A 21542-nucleotide genomic window follows, 5' to 3' on the forward strand; every position below is an offset into this window, starting at 1 on the left:
GATCATGTGGTGACAATACATTGTTCTGCTGGGAAACTTTTGGACCTGGCATTCATTCATGTGGATGTTACTTAGACACGTAACACCCACCTAGGCCAGAACCCACCACATAGATTCACTCAAAAAACTCAAAAAACAACAATAGCCGGGGGTTCTTGGCCCGAAAAACATTGAAGACCCCTGACCTATAGTGGAAACTCAAGATGGCTTAAACTTTAGTGCGCTGGACCAGACCAGTGAACATTCGCTAGTTAAAATAATGTTTTGAGTTGCTGCTGAAAAGATGAAACTTGAGTTTGAACAGGATCAGGAGTCAAATAGTTACCATGGTGACTGTGCACGTCTCCTAAAGCAGATGTAACAAGGGAAAGGTGGTAGGTAGGTGCAGCCGATAGTATTAATGATGGTTCCATTCCATTTAGGTGTGCCAGCGAACCGTGACGCCTCACAAACCGGAACCGGAACCGGAACAGGAAGTGGAAGACCTGCTCTAAATGGAAAGCAATCATCGTTATTTTTTTATTACTTCCCCTTGCGATTGACAAGCACGCATCTTTTTAAACTGAAACAAGGGCTGCAATAGATTAAAGGACAGCAGCATACTAAACCGAACAGCATCGATAAAAAGAAAAAAAAAAATCGAACGCGCAGCTTCTCGACAAACGTTCCCGTTTCATCCGTTTCAAAGTTCAAGCCGTGACTTATGAGAGGGGCGCGGAGTGGAGGCCCATTAAAGCCATGACATTTCAATAATTGCCTCTAATCTCGGCTTCATAGAGAGTCCCGGTGCCACCACCCACTTCCACTACTCGCACAGACACAAACGCACAGCTCAGTCAGTGAACCTTAATGATTAATGCCCCCCACATACAACTGACCCCTACCCTAACTAACACACACTTTGCAATCCTCCTTCACACACACATATACTGTACAGTGCTCTGCAGTTTTTTAGGCACCGTAAGCGAAGTGAAACAACTTTCCGGAATAAAGCAATTCAGATTTCCAAGAAACACAGTGGTGCACGTGTGGCAGGCAAGCATCTTATTACAAACAAGGATTGGACATGCAGTCTTCCGCAGGACTCAGCGTTCTTGCTGCTGAAAAAATAATATAATGACATCTTGCTGTATACATGGGCTTGCACTGTGCGATGCATGTACAATCAATCAGATGCCTCGTGGACAGAACTGTATAAGAATCTGAAACCTAAGACTGTCACAAGAAGCGATAGCAGACCGATGACAGACACGCGAAAACGGCGCTGCATGAATGTGAACGTGCAATGAGATTACACACTCTGCAATATCAATATCACTTCCTTCCTTCAGGCAGAGCTTTGGCATTTGCCGATGCTCCAGTCGTCTATTTCCTGCCCAGACATCAGAGGCTGTAGTGGGCTGCTAACCATTAGTGACTTGGCTGGTATTGGAGATGCCACTTCCCGTCGTTGCACCTGGACAATTACAACTATAATTTCATAGAGGGAGACACTAATGCAGCTAACAAGGAGAGCGCGAACAGCGAGAGGGATGCCAGGGGAGCGGCTGCTGACTGGTTCATTGCGCACACGTGAAAAGCTGCATCGTTATCTGTATCCTGAGTTACGATGTAGATAAAGGAGGTTCCGCGTCCACCTTTCCTTTTAGGATATCTTTGGTATTTGGGTATTGATCACTTTTATTGCTTGAAACACGTCGATTTTACCCTGACAGTGTCAATTCTCCTCTGGCTTAGCTGTTCAGAACAGCTTATTAAGAGATTTTTGGAGCATGCTTTAATTGATTCATTTATCTCAGCCACTGCAGAAATCCAATTTACAGTATGCACAACTGTAAAAAATCTTTTTGACTAGAATCAATTTCTACAAGCACAGCACAGGCGACTCCAGGTGAGCCAGTCTGAATTACATGTAATAGTCTGGTGTTGAGCGGCGTCGCAAAGAAAACACTCCGGTAGCGTGCCAGGATGTGGACTTTAATCACACACCGGAGACAGTTTTTATGAAAAGCAGGCAGGTGTGACTCTGCAGATTGTGCGCGCACACATGCAAGTTTGTGTTTCCGTGGGTAAAAGGGAATGAAAACAAACAAAGAGAGTGACAGAAAATGAGAAGGAGAACACAGCGAGAGGAGCGGCGGTTTCTAAAGAAGCTGTTATTGAACACTAAGAAGGGAGTATGGAATGATGTACACCCGGCCTGCTCTTTTCACATCGAGGAAATTGCATTCGGGAATATTGAGCTGACTGATATGATGAAGTAAACAAGTCTTCCTCTGCACGTGCGCGCAAGCGCTCGCATTTTTTCTCACGGGCCGCGTGTATACAGGAAAGATCCGATTTTCAGAGCTACGTGCACACACGCGCAAGCACACAGGATCTCATTTAGTCTGTGTGCATGGGCTGGATGAGGACAGCCTACTATTGAAAGAGCGGAAATGAGAATTGGTGCAAACACACACACACACACACACACACACACAGAGGCAGGAGGGGAGGGAAAAAAAAAACAAGAAGAGGAAGTGGTGGGAAAAGAGAGACGGAATACAGGAGAGAGGAATAAATGACTGAACGATAAAGGGATGCAATGAAAAAGAGTGAGACATCCTCCACCAGCATCACAGCCACGGCCTGTATCAAAGGCATCGCCGGTGTGGCACACAAAAAGAAAGCCATTATTATGATGTTTGGCGTACCCGGAGACAACAGGTTTCCGCACAAATGGCTAGCAAGGCAGGTCATTTACCGCGGATGCTGGCTCAAAATGAGGGGACAAATGGTCACAGCACTGAAGGTGGAGAGCGAGGCTGCAGTGTGGGGAGCTGTGAATTCTCACAGTGGGTGTTATAAGCCCTGAGAATGTAAAATGAGAGGCTGAGAGGCACTAAAATGACAATTTGGATCAAATCAGGATGTTGTACCTGCATACAGTCTCTACGCGTTTCCGTGCATTACATAGACACACACTGGAATTTGAAAAAAAAAAAAAACGCTCAACAGCAATTGATATTCATATTCCACACAAATGCACACACACACAAATGCGCACACCACAGTTATGTTTACATAAATGCAACAATGGCTATGAACTATAAAGCAAGCTGTCAGTTACATCCTGTACACACTCGACTGGCAATTACTTCAACACACAAAGCAACGAAAGCACGACGGCAAAATAAAATACTATCAGCGCCTCACGCGCACACAGATACTCAGGCTTGCGTGAGTGCATGCATGCACGCACGCACAGAGACACACACACACACGGGTCATGGAGAAGCGACTGTCACTGTGATTGGTTCCTGCTGCCGAGGGCTAACCCACAATAGCCAATTATCTGTCATTATACACCACAGCAGCTTTTGCGGTTTGGATAACTCTGCGTGTGCCTGTGTGTGCATGTGTGTGTGTGTGATAGCAGGAGAGATTGACAAATTGCTAGTTATAAATTTCAGCATACTGAAAGACGAGAGGAGAAATGTGTAGGAGGAGGAGGAGGGTAACAGGGGAGAGTCTAAGGAGGCCAGGCGGAAATATGCAGAGTGCATATAAAAGGAAGCGAAGAAGAGATTCATTATTTCATGACAGTTGTGGAGAAGATGGGATCACAGGAGCCACGGACCTCCGCGGAGCTGCATGCTGATGGCAGATGTCTGGTGTCCAAGACATGCCTGATGCGGCAGGGCCAAAGTGTAGAGGGCCACAGATTGAGGCGATCAGTCAACATATGGCTATTGCTCCACCATGACTGAGCTGTGACCAGCCCCGGCCATAACACACACACAGTATAGTGCACATTTTATATAGTGATGAATCGTGTATTCGGTTTTGAAATGAAGCTAAGGCTTCAGTGAGTGCTCATGTTGTCCATCCTCATCTTTGTACCCTATGTCATGTTATTTTATAAGAACGTTGTCCTGCAAGTGTTTTGCACTGTCTGTATGCTTGTCTCTTGTTGTCTGCACTGTTTTCACTGTTTTTGTATTGTCTGCCTAAGCTTGCAGACTTTATGTCCAGTCCCTTGTATTGTACTTCGTTCCATGTCTTCATGTAACTCCATTATGGGGCGCTGTTCAATGTTAAAATGAACATGCAATATTTCCTATATTCCTAGCTCTAAAATACTAAAATTCACTAGGTGTGAACGTTTCAAAGTCACTTTTTTACTAAAGGTAAATGTTAAATCTAAATATAAATGATAACAATAAATGTTAAATGTTAAATGTAAATGTTAAATATCAATGTTAAATATAAATGTTAAATCTAAATGTTAAATGTTAAATCAAAATAGTAAATGTTAAATCTAAATGTAAATGATGAGTATAAATGTTAAATCTAAATGTTAAATGATGAGTACAAATGTTAAATCTAAATGTTAAATTTAAATGTAGGAAAAATTGAATGTCGATTTTATCATGCGCAAATTTACAAACAGCGCCGCATATTCCATGATCCTGCAGAAACGTCCTCATCGTCTCACTATGCACTGCTCCTGCTATATATGGTCTCTCAGGCTTTTATTTGGTATGCATTTTTAGTTTCTTCAGGGAATGAGGAATGAGTAGGACCTGAGACGTCTAAAAATTAAGCATAATTTCATTATTTATATTATAAAGAAGGCACCAGTGTGTGACAAAATGTAAAACAGTTTATTTTAATACCTGAACATGGCTGTGCAATGACAGAACTGTCCCAACGTCTTCAAACAAGTACTTGCTAATTAGCAAAAGTTGCTAAACCTATGCTACCACTAAACTAAAGCATCCACAAATGAGGACAATGGGTTTAAACGCATAAGCTGCAACAAAACCTAAAATTTGACATCCCCATAGGAGGACACAGGGTCTCAGGAGGTTAAAATGACAATTCACACACAAAATCACTTTGACTTGTTCAAGCTAATGAGATAAGAGGTGGAACAGCAAACTAGTCCCTCTTAATTTCTCATGACTGAGTGCGTTCACCGCGTTCATCTTTACAATTTAGTTCACGGCTAGCTAAAAAGTCCTTCAGCCATTGTGGAGACTATTGTGATCAGAGTTTAATATATGGCAGTATTCAGAATAACAGCAGTAAAATAATGGTGAATATTCATCATGAACAAAGCTCAATCAGAACAGAGCGGACTGATCAAAGAGAATTTGCGATTGAATGGAGAGGAGCGGTATTACTGCCTAATACCCAAGTGAACGCTTGACCCTGATGTTTCTCTCTAGTTTGAGTGAATAATTCTTTTTGCACATGTTTCCTCCCCATGGGGTAAATTAAGGCAACATGCCAACTTTGCGGGCAGGAGCTGACGTGGGCAGAGCCATCAAAACTTCATTCTTCAACCTCTTACCCCTCTCTGTAGTGATCATCAAGCACCATGCTTAAAAAAATGAAATTTTCCATTATTTTTCTCATTTCACCATGGTCATCTGTTTTTCTATTGTCAGGGTCAACGTCAGGGTTTCCCTCTCCTCCCTTTTACTTACTGTATTAATCTGGATAAAGCGCCAGAATTTCAGGCGCTCAAATGTATATCTCACTGCTGGACATATAACATTGTGAACATTATTAAAAGCTTCGTGACTCAACCAGGAAATCTCTAGCACTTAACTACTGTCTTTGTCCTTCTAGTTCAACAATTGATTGCTAAGGCTTCCTTGCTGCACTATTGAACTGTCCTCTTATTTAAGCTTAAAGCGTGTTCATGGCGCATGAACCCGACTCATCATCCACCTCGGAGTAAATCTGTCATACTGTATGTACACTCAGTCCACAGTGTGTGTTCATGAAGTATGACGCTGATCTGTCTCTGCCTGTTTTACAGCTATGCTTCCATAATCCCCATCCTAATCCACAGTTTGAGTGTGTATCTCTCCGTGTGTGTTTCCGCGTTGTGTTTTTAAATTTGTGCGTGCTAAGGCCTGGTATTTAAGGTTGTGGCTTTCAGGGGGCCTCTCTTTCCCAGGCCTTCCTCGCTGTATGTAATACCATAGATAGACGGGCCTCCCGTCATCCTCCCCTCTCCATCGAACCACTCAGCACAATGGCCTGGGCACAATCACTCCGCAGTCGATATCTCCATTACCATTTCAGTCTACAGTATAAACACAGCGAAAATTGAATGGTTATGGATAACATTACTTTTAAATGAACTGATGAAATGGGTGCAGTGATGAAAGGAGACAGGGCCAAAAGTGGTTTGACAGGAAGGGAAGTACATGTCCCGCTGGGAAAATTTTGGACTTGGCATTCATGTGGATGTTATTTAGACATGCACCACCCACCTAGACCAGACCAGACCAGACCAGACCAGACACCCCCCACCCCATAGCAATGACACTTCTTGATAGTAGCAGCCTGACACAGGCACACACACAGTGTTAAGAACAACAAAGAAAACAACGAAAAACAGCAAAAGCTGCTGGCCTGGCCTCCAAATTCACCAGATTCCAAACTGAATGGGTGGGATGTACTGAAACCTAAAGCTTCCCAGGAGAAAATTGCATTGTCACAAGACAGCCAATGTTATTTATGTTTTAGGTACCAGATCTGCTCGGGTTAGTATCCGGCGCATCCAGATGACGTTGCAATGTAAGGGATGTTGACGTCGTGTTTTAAAATTGGTTGGACAACAGGAAGAAGCGGAAGGAGGTTAGCAGTTAGCGGCTGTTATCAAAGCAGAGCTACTTATCGGTTTTGTTTTGTCCTTTTATTCTTTGGATAAATTGATAAAAGCTGTATTTTTAGTTAATCTTTTTCAGGGTAGAACGTCTTGAATCTGTTTGCGCCTACTATAGAAATGAATGGATTGAACTCAAATTATTTTATACTTTTTATTATATTATATTATATATGCATTTTTTATGAATAATGTACAGTAATTGTATTTTTTGTGTTTTGCTGAAAATGAAAAATTATAAATAAAACAACTTTATCAAGCTATCTCTTCCAAACATACTGTGAAAAAAAAGATAAACCTTGTGTTGTCTAACCACAAACCGATCTCGAAAAGTCTGCGCCATAGTTGACGTCATCGACACTCACCCGAGCAGATCTGACACCTACTTAGACCCACACTTAGACTTAGACAGACTTTAATGATCCACAAGGGAAATTACTTTATCACTGTAACTTTGTTGCACAAAAAAGTAAACACTCATAAAAAATACAAGAAAGATGAAATAAATGAAATTGAATAAAAAAAAAATAAACTATGTAACCAAAAAATTTACAGAATTAGCATTAGGCCTATGTACAAGTTGGCAAAAACAGTGTCCGAGGTGTTTGGCCGTTTGACCAGTTGCATAACAAAAGCAGCATGGATTGTGTCGAATGGTGTCTCCTTGTACTTGTACTTGTGAGGGAGGGATGTAAATTCAAATGGAGCACGTCTGCCCGTAGAGTCTGAATCCAGGCACAGATGTACCGTGGTCCTATAAGCCAGGTCTCCAAAGCGCTTCTCCCACACTCCCTGTGGGTCCCATCAAGCGCACACAGTCCATCAATCATGCTTCCGAAGACCTCACGATCCCCTTAAGGACAGACGGCACTGCTGACCCCAAGCTCCTTCTCCGCTCCTCTACCGCCAACACCAGCCCGGCATCCAAAGGACGTCTTCGGAGGTTTAGCGGGAATCTCAGCCTGGCATCCAAAGCACTTCGGCCTCGCTCCGGGCAGCTCAGGGGACATGGACAGCGCTAGCAGTTGATAGCAGGAACACACCACCGGACACAACGGCCGCTCCGCCGAACACCACAGCCAACGACCAACGACACAGCCAAAAAACAAAAAATCAAGAGAAAAACAAAATAAAAACAGCACAAGAAGAAAAAAACAACCAAAAACCATTTTGATTGGTTCAAGGGACAGAAAAACAACAACAAGTCAAACAAAAAACAACCATTAACACACTAAGAATAAGCCAAAAAGGTTATTCTTCACAGAGCTACTGGCGACATGCAGCCACTCTTTCAGGCGCATTTTTAAAAAAAAAAAAACAAAAAAAAAAAACAGGGGGGTAATGATAGAAGAAGAAGGAGCTACAGTCATCTGTTAGATGAAGAGCTGCATGCAAGCCAACAACTTCTCAGCTACAAAGAAAGAAAGAAAGAGGTTGATGAGTGGACCCCTCAGCAATGATAATCCCATTAGTACCGTACTGCATGTTGGGCTCTCCACTAATGACTGATATGTGTGTGCATGCGCGTCACATGTATGAGCGTGCACAAGATTTGCAGCCGGTTGGACGATAATTATGAGCTGTGACTCACGTGAGGGTAATTACCGCATCTGAGAAAGTGGGAACAAGGCTGACCCAGAAAGCTACAGGCCAACGAAGGGATAAAACACACACACACACACACACACACACACACATATATATATATATATACACACACACTTAACTGTGTGTGTGTGTCTTCCTCTCACCTCACACGGCGAGACGAGGACAGAAAGAAAGACAGAAAGAGGCAGAGTCAAAAAGACAGAGGGAAGAACAATGTTTCCCTCCGACTGAATTAGAGCGAGTAGAGAGATTTGGGAGGAACTGTCAAGAGACGCTCTGTCAGGCAGCTTCAAGCTCAGCTCTCTTGCGAGTATGAACTAATCTGGCTGCTCTCTGTTCTTTGTCATATCTGGCCACGGCTCCACAGCGCTGCGGTCTGCTTCCACAGCCGAGGATTAAACCCGGCTACCCGAGACTAAATTCTCTATTGAAGAATCATCTAGGTGTAATCCCTGTGTGAAGCCTGGCCTTTGTGGCACATCATGTTATATCTTTCACAATGAATATTATACACAGCAGGCTGCACACTCTGAGATGCAGGAGACAAGCACGACAATGGCTTGCCGTGTATTCGCAGCAGCGCCCAAGGGTTGCTTTAATTTGTTACGTAAAATGAGATTAGTTCGCTAAAGGGGGGCCCCCTGGAAAGACATCAACTAATTCGGAATTCCGACGGGTTGTTTTTCACCTCAGTGATTAAAACGCTGAAACTTTTATACACCCTGTCACACATTTCTCCCTTTAATCTTGTCTCTCAGTTTCAGAAATGTGCATTAATATTTAACACGTGCGGCTTAAGTCTTCTGGATAAAAGGCACATGATAATAAACCAACCAGAAGCACACAATAGACTGAGCTTAAAAATACCTGTGACACTTGTATAAACATAGAAATAAACTTCTACGTAGCCTACAGGCTGTCTGTCGTAGAAAATACCACAAATACCACAAACATAGAAACAGCACAGCAAAACGTACACGGCGATCATGATGTCATTCTACAGTGACAGGTTAAGACGAGCCTAGTTAACTTCAACCAGTGGTGAGATATATGATGTAGACCGATATATGACCGATCAGCCAAAACATTAAAACCACTGACAGGTGAAGTAAATAACGTTGACCATCTTGTGACAATTCAGTGTTCTGCTGGGAAACTTTTGGACCTGGCATTCATGTGGATGTTACTTAGACATGTAGCACCCGCCTAGACCAGACCAGGCACCCCCACCCAATAGCAAAGACACTCCCTCATGACAGCAGCCGTCCCCAGCAGGATGCAGCCTGACGCAGGCACACACACACACACACAAAAACAGTTTAGGAACAGCACAAAAAATGTGAAAAGCAGAAGGTGTTGACTTGGCCTCCAAATTCACTAGGTCCCAAACAAATCAAGTATCTGTGGGATGATCCACAGAGGCCAAAGGAACACGGGTATATATACCTGATTAGTGTAGTTACCATGTTGGTAGATAATTTTCTCTAGCACACATGGCTACATGGAAACTTTTTTCTCATTCTGACTGAAATCGTTCCCATTGAAGGTTTCAGGTCAACTGTTTACATGTGAGGTGATCTATTCCGATCTGATGTTTACATGTACCACCACTTTTAATTGGAACGGCTGTGTTACAGACATGCGCAGACATCTAATCAGCAGTAGTTGCTATTGTTTCACACTATTATTAAAGCGACAGCTTGATTCAGAAAGTTTGTGAGGTCATATCCATTTTTTTATCCACTATTGTGTTGTTTAGCCTCATAGTAGCCGGTCTTCCAGCAGTTCCGAATTTGTTCCACCATTCTGTCTATCGTGGTTTCGATTCATTGTTGTTGGACCTTTTTAAACAGTTCAATATTTCTTCTTTTTTTTCTGCTGTCTAAGTGTGCGATAATGTCTACTTCTTTCAGAGTTGTTATTAAAAACAAACTCTCCACGGAGCCGCAGACCCGTTGAGGAAACGTCACTCGAACGTCACTGTGCATTTACGTCAAAACTGAGCATGCTCAGACAGAACGGAGTGTGACTTCGTTCTGATTCACACGACTTTCGATCGGTTCGGGAAAAGGAGTGTTCTACCCCCGTGAAACATGGAGCATTTTTATTCGGTTTGGGCATTTAAACCCATTGTATTCAGAATATTTGGCTCCATGTAAACCCTGCTACTGACTTAATAAGAAAAAACGACTCAATGAAGGATTTAGGGAGTGACCTTTCCCACACCTAAAACACACCTATATCTTCCAACAGTTCTTTCCACGACACTGACTGATCCAACCAACTTGTTCCAGCCGGATGTGCACAGCTCAGCCCATGGCCTGGTAACAGACTGTCATGTGATTCCACAACTCTCACAGACAGTCAGCTGCATCTGGTAACTAAAACATCGATTAAACTAGACACAAGACGCAGGAGTGGAGCCCTATGAGGGCGTCTTGTGACATTCTCCAACATCAACTTCAGCATCACCACCGTGTGATCTGGTTGCCAGCGAATGGATCACGGAGAAGCTGTAGAGGAGGTCTCTTTCTTGGGGATCTAGGATCTGCAGAAGAAGGAGCATGCTCATGACCCCGGCCCCTGTTCCTATTATGAGGAGGACTAAATGCTAGTGCCCACAAATGTATATTACAGGGGTGACATTAAAATATGTCATTATATTAACATGTTTGTCTGTAGAGAATTCCATTGCAAGGCCCTCTGGTTGATGAGCCCTTTCTTAGAATACGCTAAAGAGATATTTAGCACCATCAACACTGAGTCTTGTACTTCATGCTGCTCCAGACTGCAGTGGTTAACAGTGTCTGCGCAGACAGAGTTGTTTTCTTTAACTGGTACCTGTTTCCACAACAGCTCCATTGACGCAGCAGCTTGAGTGATAGGTGCAAAGAGCTACCCTCAGCCCACACTCCAGTCATCACAGGATCCCTGTCTCTGATGCTCCTACGCAGGCAGATCATGTGTGTGTGTGTGTGTGTGCGTGTGCGTGTGTGCAGATGATTGAGTGTGTGTGTGGAGTGAGTTATCTTGGTCAAATTCCCAATTACACAGACGAGTGTCTCTTCAATGCTGCACTCTTCGTACAGATACACAAACAAACAGACCTAAACATCAGACAAACACACCCACTGTCACACACAAAACCGTTCACGGGCACGCACTCACACACACAAACACGCGCACAGGCCGGGGGCACCAGGCACTTCATTTCCTATTCCACCCCCTCTTCTCATCCTCTGCACCCTCATATTCCACTCTGGCCTCCCCAGCACTCAACCCACAGTCACTATAGCAACCTCATACAGAGCTACAACCAACCAGAGGACTAATCTTGTCATGTGCCAAAAAAACACACACACACACACACACACACACACACACACACCGCAAACACGCATAAATCCGGACACACTAACGCAGCTCACAGGTGCATGCCACAGAAACACTAAGATAATAGAGTCTTCTTACCTTTGTTCATGGTTCATTCTGGAACACAAAGTGTAAACGCGGGAGCTGAAAGACAATAAGATTTTATTTTTATTTGAGTTTGACTTGTCTGTGCACTTGACCTTTCTCTCTCCTACAAAAAAAGAAAAAGAAAGAAAAAAAAACAAAAAACAACAGCGGCTTTTTTCTTGGACTGTAATTAGGGTTTGCCTGAAAACCCAGAAATGATGAGACAGAGAGATATATTGCTGGTGGAATGGCATCGAGTCTCGAGAGGAAACACTGCTTCTGGGTACGCTGCTCTGCTGCCACCTGTAGATTAGACCTGGTACTCCACGCACACACACACACACACACATACACACACACAGTCTCAGGACTCTGACCTCAGAACATCCACCTGAATCTAAAATGAGGAAACAGGAGCTACGAAACATGAGGAGCAGAGCAGTTGTGCAAATTACGCTACTGCTGCACTGTTCATATGCAGCCTCATTCAAAATCAACGCCTGTCCATTACACCTGCAGTGTACAGGACGTACAACTCCCAGTGAAGCCTTTGGCTCGTTTCGTATACTCTCTGCATCATCTAACTATACTTTTAAAGTGTTCAATGAAGTCTATTTTAGTTATTTTTTTTTGTTTTTTTTCCAAGTTTGCAGAGGCTTGCTACAGAAAAATGAGTCACACACAAACAAAACTCAAACTCCAGCCAGGCCCAGAAAAGGAAAGTGGCACTCAACAACGCAACGCACACAGCCTACGTGCAGCCTCTGCATCTTTTAACAAACTGAGAGGGGGTGAGCGAATGCTTTATATTTAGAACGGTGACGCTATGCAAACTTGAGCGCTAACAGGAGAGGAATGCTCAGCGATGCGTTGAAGGGCTGCATTTTCAATAATGTATCAGAGGCAGCGTTTTAAAAACAGCTGGGGATCGTCGCTCTGTCCTGTCCTGTCCTGTCTGCGGGTCTGTCTCTTCGCGTGTCTTCCCTTCCGTCCGTCCGCTGCGACGGCAGCAGATTCGCCACTCCTGCGGGGACCTGATGCTTGGTTAAACTTTCATCCTGTCGACACGGTCTTCACTCGCCGTTTCTGCTCCCTGAAGACGCCTCTCCTCTATGTCTTTTTCGCTCTCTTTCTCAGAACAAAGGTCCCATTGCCTTCTTTTTGTACTCCCTCACTGCATCTTTTTCTCAGCGCACCTTCTTTAGCAACATAAATCACACACAAATCTGACCGGGATCAAACCTGCTTTGACTGTAAGGAGCAAAGAAAGGTGTGTGTGTGTGTGTGTGTGTGTGCATGTGTCTGTTTGAAGGTCACCATGACGATCGGCGCTTACTTGTTTCAGTACACAGGTCCACGGTGCTGCTTCATCCTTGAGGAATGAAAGAGTAGGAAATCTCCACAGAATTCTCCTGCAAGAGACAACAGATATAGAAAGAAAGAGATGGGGCGGGGAAGGGAAGAGCAAAAAAAAAAGTAGGAAAGGGATTAGGAACAGAGTCTTAGCCTTTTAGAAGTCAGTGCTCTTAAAGCCAGCCGTGGCTTTCAACTAAGTTCCCCGTGTTTGCGTCTCGCCTTTGCATTGGGGTTGCCTGTGTTTATGTCATTGAAGCTTCCACCGTGAGCACCCGAGTTCAACAACCGCAGCTGAGTTGTTCCAGAAGCAGTTTGGGTCAAATGGACAGCCTTGGCTCAACTCCTGCATCGGGAGCTTTTAAGGCTTTTAAAGCCTCCATGCCGACTACTTACTACTTACAAGCTGGGGCTGTATGGGCTGCGAGTAGAAGAGGGGGAGCGGGGAAAAGGCACACGGCCCCTCAGTATGGTGCACACTCTGACAGATGAAAGGGGTTGCATCGGGACACGTGCGTGAACGCTAGCAGAGAGGGCTGTGAGATGTGAACACGGTGACACACACACACACACACACAAATGCGCACATATATTCGGTTGTTGCTTTTCTGCATTTCCCTGAATTCTTCCACCGTCTCTGGAGTGTATCGCAATGTAACAAAGTAGTGAAATAAGGACGGGTTTCAAAAGATTGTGGATACTTCCATGGTTGTTTTCACTTTAAAATCTGTCTTTGGTTGAACCTCTTTCAACCACAAACCGTCTGAAGTACTGCTGTGAACCCACCGCTGAGAGAAGTTTAATTTTTTTGTATTAAATGTGAAAAAACAAAACAGTTATAGAGTATTTGAATTCTCGTTGTTAATCCATGACGTGGTTTGCCACAATAATGTGAGATGTTTCTTCTTTACCGTTAAGATCACTGAAGATGCTCGGACTGAATTTGTCATGGCAGGAGGTGTCATGACCAGGAGCAGCCACTAGTCTGTGCTGCTGCCTCACTCCTGCGTTTGTGCCGCTGACCGACTTACTAAACAGGGACAGAGACGATGATGGCAGCATACATTAGCAGAGGGATCCGATGGTGTAAAGATCAGGAGTGATTTAATTGCAAACGAAAACTAGGACATATCACTTGCTGCTGCCTTCCACGACTCGTTAGCACCGCTTGCTTTCAGGTCACAGTGGCAACATCTTGCCTGATGTAATCAAAAGTCATAGGAGGTATCCGCGTCGCTGCTCAGCTCTGCTGATCTGTTTAACATGTGATAGATTTCCGCGCTGCCCCAGCTTGCATACGTGTGCACTGTGGCAAATGGATGTGCATTGCGTGTGAAAACTAGTTCACACTTTATTTTCAGTCCGGGACACATCCCTCCCTCGATTCCTCTCCGCTTGCACCATGTTTCTTCTGTAACGATCTGACAATGGCTGGTGAAATCAGCTGGGTGGAGGATTATTATAAGCACTGGTTACCCTCTATTGCGAGCACCAGCTTTCCTCTCCATCATGTTGTTTTCCTGTTGGGTTTCAGTGCTCCCTGGTTGGAAACCACCTTGTTAGTGAGAATGTGCTTCACCTGTGCTGGCCCAGCAGAAGTAATTAAAGCCCCGGCAGCTTTTGTGCAGGAGAGCGGGAGTCTGGAAACTAGATCATTTGGAAGGCTCAAGCAATTTCGGCTTCCAGCTCTCGCACAATAAGCTGGGACAGGTTATGTTCATCCTGCGCTGGTGGACATGGTATTACTGTCGATTCCTCTGAGATTTTAATGTGTTAAAGTGGCACCCACTGCGAATGTCTGTCTGCAAACCCTTTTTCGCCGCTTTGGATCTCTGTGAGGACTCCCATGGGAACCCTTCAGAGGAGCCTTTGAAGTCTTTCTATGGTAATAGCTGAAGTGGCTGTTCAGCGGAAATGTTGACGGCAACGTGAAGGGAGTTCGTACCCGTACGCCGCGTCTGGACGTCACCTAAAAGGTTTCCGCCGGTAGGGTGGAAATGATTCAGGGCAAGCGAGGATACTATTTAGGTCACTGGAGTGCTTCCGCATACCCTTTTCACACCATGAACCGAACTATTTCTGCACCGGCATGCACAGCAATGGCCCAGATAATTTTTTGATGTCTAACCTTAACCAGGGCAGCTGAGAGGAGGAACTTGGTTTGGCTTCACTCAGCATGTGTGAAACCCTCTTCTTAGGTTTCTGTCAACTGGACTCAACATCAAGGCAAGTGGGCGAGCGGGGCAGCGGAGTGGGCATCAGATGTCCGTCCCTTAAGCCTGTTTAAAATGTAGCGTCACAGTGTGTGCAGTGTTCCGCCGCCGTGCATAACACTGACATGATTACCCACAAACTTTTTATTTTTTTATTTTTTAACCTTTTTTTTTACGGTGGCAGTCAAATGTGGAAAGTAGTACAAGGTAATATTCTCACCACTAGTGCCAATTTTTATTTATTTTTTTTTCTACAGAACATATATATTTCGGCAGCAAATTTAAATCTGTAAACATGTTTACTCTTTTGAGGTGCGTATGCAGATGAACATTTGCCCAGAATGTTGAGGAGGTTGTTGCAGGTCAAGTTGGCTACAGGGACTCTCTGAGCAGCATGACACAGTTCTGCGTAAACAACTTGAACTTGTTTACAACTTGTGTGTGTGTGTGTGCGTGTGTGCGCGCATGAGCACTTAACATTTAAGGGTTTACGCAAAGTGCATCTAATCTGCCCCCACGAAGATGATTGCGTATTTTTGAGAAGATACACGCTGCATTCACGGATGCCTGAATAATTCAACTGAGCCCTCGAAAGTGACCCGCTGTTCCTCAGCCCTCTTAGCGCTGGTAAAAGGCCCACGGTAATAATAAGAGCATTATCCAGCCACTGTTATCATCCATGTGTTCCTCCACTTACCCCAACAACCTTGATGAGGCGGCAAGATAACAGGAAGACGAGCGCTGGAAATTCGGATCTGGACTGAACCAGAAAAATACAGAAACCACGTACGGGAAGTTCAGACCACTTAGTAGTTTGGACAAGTTCAGTTCTGAAGTGTGGACTCGGGAGGACTCCTTCATGTCTCGGTTTAACATAACAAATGCAACTGAACGTCTTGGGAGTTTAGGTGTTCTCTCTATTGGCATTTATCTTCAACACTATGAGAGAAATATGCGCAACTTACTAAAGTTGCTGCGAGTCGAAGCTGCTCCTAGAAACAACGGAGTTTTATTAATCAGCTGAAGTGCTGAAAACATTAAAAAAATGGAAAAGAAAAAAAATCAAAGAGAAATCAATATTTTATGTAACCACCATTTCCCTTTTAAAATGGTACCAAATCTCTCAGGTGCACTCTCTGGCGCAGTTTTTCAAGGTACTTGGCAGACGGGTTGTTGCAAGCATCCCGGAGAAGTTGGCACGGTCCTTCTGAGGATTTAGATAGTCACAGTGGCATCCACCTCTTTATGTAGCCCCAGACTGACACGCTCAGTGTGTTTACATGCGCGCTAATGTTCCATCGTGATCACAAATATGAAAAGCTCTCGATTTTAAACGGCGAAATCAGTGCGTTTTCAGTAGCAATGCAGCATTTTCCAGTTTATTCTTTGGACTTACTGTACGCATAAGGTGCATTGATATATGGGCTTTTACCGCAGTTTGAGACACATGGTCTCTTTTTTTTGCTCGCATTGTACACAAACTAACCACCTGACAATTTGCAAGGCTCGGCCAGAGATCTATGCCTGAAATAAAAGCCAACATTTCTCATTAGAATATGGAAATATCGCCAACCTGTCCCGGAGGGTGGCTGAAAGAGGGAAGCTGTGTTTGCTTGATTAAAGAAGTCTTCTGTTTCACCTCAATCAGAGGATGCATACCTGCATGGAAACGGGAGCATCGGTGTTTCGATACGATAAACCATATAAAAGGGCAAAATCCAGAACATTTTTGTGCAATTAAATGTTATCACTTAGCGTTCTTTCGCGTGCTAAACTAATTTGAGACAGATCAGTTGTCTCCCAGAAGGTGCTGCACAGTGGATAAAAATCTGCCTGTACTTGTCACGATACGAGACCACTAATTCTGAGCAAAACCCCCAAATCTATTTGCAAAACTGTTGCTTCAAACCAGCAAAGGACCTCCATGTTTCACAGTTACACTTTACCAAACAACTGTTGCACCCCAGGTCTCGTGTTGTGTTTTCATGTGCAGGTGAAGGGGTCTGGCTTTGTTTCCACGTATGAAGAATTGCTTTATGAGTTCCCATAAAGGCCACTTCTGGCCTTCTAGATGGGTATACCCGGGGTCCCATGGGCTTCTACCACTTCTAAGCTGATTATGGGGCTGCTGGACATCTTTCACTTTTGAAGGAAGGAAAGTGAGGTCTGTTTTTTTTCTTCTTTTTTTTTTTCTCCCCCATCTGCTGTGTATGGCCGCTGCTTTTCCAATCCTCAACCCTGCTTGACCAGCAGATTTGGGAACACCTGTCAGCTGCAAGATTTCTGCCTTTTCTGTCAGAGAGTTTGCTGATGCAAGATTACCAACTTTTTTAAGGAATCTGTCATCTGATTCTAATTCTGTTTCAGTCAACTTTTACCTACAGTACATATTATGCTGGACTTGTATGCAATATTTAACTGCACTGTGAGCTACACAGGGATCAGCCACAACATTAAAACCTTCCTGATATTGTGTAGGTCTCCCTTGTGCCTCCAAAACAGTTGCGACTCATCATAGACTGTTAGTGAGGGCTTTTGGGTCCTGTGGGTCAAGGGGAAGGGTCTCTGTGGGTCAGGCTTGTACTAGCTCATCCCACAGATACTTGATCAGTTTGGGAACTAGCGAATTCTGGAGGCCAGAGGCCCGTATCACAAAGCAGGTTTACGGACTTAGCGAGGTAACTTCAGGATTAACCCTGGGTTTCCGGTATCACGAAGCTGGATTCATTCTTATTGAGGTATGTTACCATGGTAACTTGCTCTGAACGGCTAACCTGCTTCAAGTCAGGGTAACTTTCAGGATTGATCTGAATCAGATAAAAGTCAATCAGCTGTTCAGGAAAGAAGGACGTGCCCTTTCATTGAAGACCTGATTGAGATTGGAGCCCAATTCGAGAAGAAGAACGCATCTTCCAGGAGAAAACCACACAAAGAAGAGGATATTTTAGCCATTTGTCCCCACTAAGCTCGAACACAGCTCAGAATCAGGATAATTTCATTCAGGCTAACAACTTGATGTATTGATATGATGTAATTGTGACATCAGCTTCCATCTTTATTGTAGCCCATGTAACATTATGGAATGAAGAAGTCCAACTCCCCACATGAAATTATGTTTTAGTGCTTGGTTTTTATCTGTTCCCACATTCTTTTTACTCCAGAGGGGTAACATCTGGGGGGAATGAGACTAATTGTCATACACGTTATTCATCTATGCAGCACAGTGATTTGGATTCATGGCTGCGTTAAATGTAAACTAATTGAGACACTGATGTGTAATTTACGCGTTTATGCAATCCTTTGCCATGCCATTTGGGGTCTCTTTGATGCAGCCGCGGTGTTTAACTTTTCAGTGAGATTGACTTTTTCTTCTTCATATTTGAGGACATCAGTCTTTGCTCCTTTTTGTGCTCCTGACTGTGACTGGTCTGCTGCCTTGGAAGCCGCCCTTATACGAACACGTTTACCGATTCACAACAAGACAAACCTGGACTGAGTTACCGAGTTGAGTTATCCAGATTGTCATCGTTTTGGATAGGTTGAGCTGTATAGGTTGGGGGTAACCCCGGGTAAGTTGAGCTCGCTTCATGATGCAGGCCTCAGGTCAACGCTTTTTCACTTTCTTTCACTTGTTCCTAAATCATTTGTGTGTATCTGTGTCAGACTGCCTCCTACTGGGGATGGCTGGTGTGGTAACATCCATATGAAAACTAGGTCCAAACGTTACACAGCACAACATTATACTGTCATGAGATGTCGATGTTATCTGCTTCTCCTCTCAGTGATCATAATGTTCTGGCTGATCAGTGTACAGAGTATCTGTTACCCTCTGCAAACGACATGCATATATTTTACTTGAATATTTCACTAATTGCAAGAGGAATGTGATCTAAAGACATATTTCCAGTGGACATATTATTGCAGAAACTAATTAAGGAACTACACAAAAAGGCTTTCACAGAATCACTCACAGAATATCCTTGACTACTGACTTTCTGAGGTCAGATTCTGGTTAGTTCCACATACACTGAACACTTATGAACATTCCCTGCACATTTCAACTGCAACTTGGTAAAATATCTTCTATTTACACCTCCTCTGTGGACGTTACTTAACCTCATTTCCAGTTTTTAACATTTCTGGAAACCAAACCGTACATTAATTTCTCACAAATGAATGGCAGAATCTAGGTTTTCCAGCTAGGTTTCAGAAAAGAGCTGATCCCGGGAGAGCTGAGCACAGTCAGACCTGACTAGACCCGAGGATAATCAGAGCCAATCCGAAAGAACTGACAACAAACACAAGAGATTGGGAAAGAGAAGCAATTAAGAAATGAGACCCGGAGAAGTGAAACAACGGCAAGAAGAACAAGATTTGTACTCGGGTCTGACTGATAGACACGGGGTAAGCCTCGACCCTTCAAAAATGCATCGAATCCACAGAAGAACGGGGGTAACGCAGTGGGATTTTTAGCTGTTTAATTCTCTGATTATTTCCCTTCAGTTAGACAGTAAAGAACAAAAACAAATTTGGACCGGATTTACATCAATCAGAGAATCTCCCCCTTCCGTGCTGCTGTTGAAAAGATGCAAGTGTCGGCTAGCGTGTTCACGTGTCAGGTGATAATATGCAAGTCTTGTTTTAACAGCTTGTTGTACCACTCCATAAAAAAAATCCATTAATGCAGGTTTAAGTGCAATCTCATGTCATACAGGCAGGAAGCCTCCGTTTTCACACTTCTGTAAGGCTGGATAACCAGAGACAGAATGACGCAACTCGCCCAACTACTGTCTTCGTTACTAACTAGTTCATTCAAACTCTACACCCCTACTTTCTCAGCTAAAAGCACACGCAGACAAAGCAAAATAACCGTGATGATAACCACAAACCGGCTCCAAAACCACTTAAAATAAGCTAAAATCCTTGGGCCAGTGTAACTTAGACGATGATTAAATACGCAACTTGATACTGAGGTAATAATGTGTTCAGTCTCTCTTGAAAGGCCGAACGACTTCAAGGTGCCCGTGCTTACCTCACAGCATTACTGCAAAAAAAAAAAAATGGCTAGAGATGAAGTAAGCTGGTAAGGATGTTCATGCTTATCGGTAGAAATAACGACTGCAGCAGAGGACGACTGTAAGCAATCTACGACGCAGCAAATTCGCTGTAATGCCAGTAAATTGACGCAGCTCACACAAAAAGGAGGCTAGAAACGCCCCTGCCGCGGAACGGTGTCACGCCTTTGTGAAATAATCCTATATTTTCAGATTGTGTTTAACGCCACAATGGCAAGAAGAATCACAATGACTGTTCGACCCGGCGGCGCCCGACGTTGTGTGCTCAGGGTGGCCCCCGTGGCTCACGGATGCACGGCGCCAATTCTGAATTATCATTTGGAAAGTGCAACAAATTACTCAGTGGTGTCCTACTTTTAAAGACATATTAGAGTCTGCTGTGCTCGGGGCCACGGGAGCGAACGACTGAGGGAGCGAAACAAGCGAAAGAAAGTGTCGGCAACGCAGAGGGGAGGTGGGGAAAAATGAACGGGTGATAGAGAGCGAAGAAGAGAGAGGCGTATGCGGAGAATTATAGCGAAGGAGAAAGGGCAAATAAGATATAAGGAAGAGGAAGAAATTCTAAAGCAGAGAAACTCTGACGGAGCATTGTCGGCTTCCATCTACTCTGCTATCGTCTCTGAGAGGCTAAATTACACAGTGCATCTAATTCTCTGGCACATCTCACATGAAGCTGCCTTGCCGCTAACATCCTAATTCTGCCACAGAGAGACAAAGACAGCGGGAGCGGCTTTTGTCACTAAGAACCTGCAAAGTTCTGGATAAGAAACACCTGACATTTCTCCTTCTCATGCAAGCGAGACAGAGTGTTAATTTAGGGAGAATAAATAGGGAAAGGTGTCAGAATGTCACCGGTGCGGTGGAGGCAGCGACTTGCATGACCCGACACCTGGTTATTTCTTTCTTCTGGCGAGGTCACAAATGTTAGCCGTATATATTTGATTGGGCACGAGGGCTGAATGGCAGCGCTGGGGCAGAATCGGAATGGCCACAGAATGACTGCAAACTGGTTTCCTAATGAAGCCTCTCTGTCACACTGAGAAAGTGACCCATTTTCTCTTCAACTCCCCCCCTCTCCCTGATACAGATGCCCCAAATTCTTCACAGAAGAATATGCATAAATCTAATTAAAATGACTGAAATTATTTGGATAGATTATGATAT

General features: G+C 44.0%; 1 protein-coding gene across 20 annotated transcripts in view; it reads right to left on the reverse strand.

Annotated features, from left to right (window-relative positions):
- The window catches only part of ptprdb (protein tyrosine phosphatase receptor type Db), a 162839-nt gene that overhangs the window by 104818 nt on the left and 36479 nt on the right, over positions 1-21542 (reverse strand). For all 20 annotated transcript variants that reach the window (XM_047577714.1, XM_047577704.1, XM_047577713.1 and 17 more), the window contains exons 4-5: positions 13074-13149; positions 11750-11794 (exon numbers count right to left, since the gene is read on the reverse strand). The gene's annotated coding sequence lies outside the window, so the exon portion shown is untranslated. The remainder of the gene's footprint in view (positions 1-11749; positions 11795-13073; positions 13150-21542) is intronic.

The sequence above is a fragment of the Mugil cephalus genome, chromosome 2, assembly GCF_022458985.1.
Source record: "Mugil cephalus isolate CIBA_MC_2020 chromosome 2, CIBA_Mcephalus_1.1, whole genome shotgun sequence".
Classification (NCBI taxonomy): domain Eukaryota; kingdom Metazoa; phylum Chordata; class Actinopteri; order Mugiliformes; family Mugilidae; genus Mugil; species Mugil cephalus.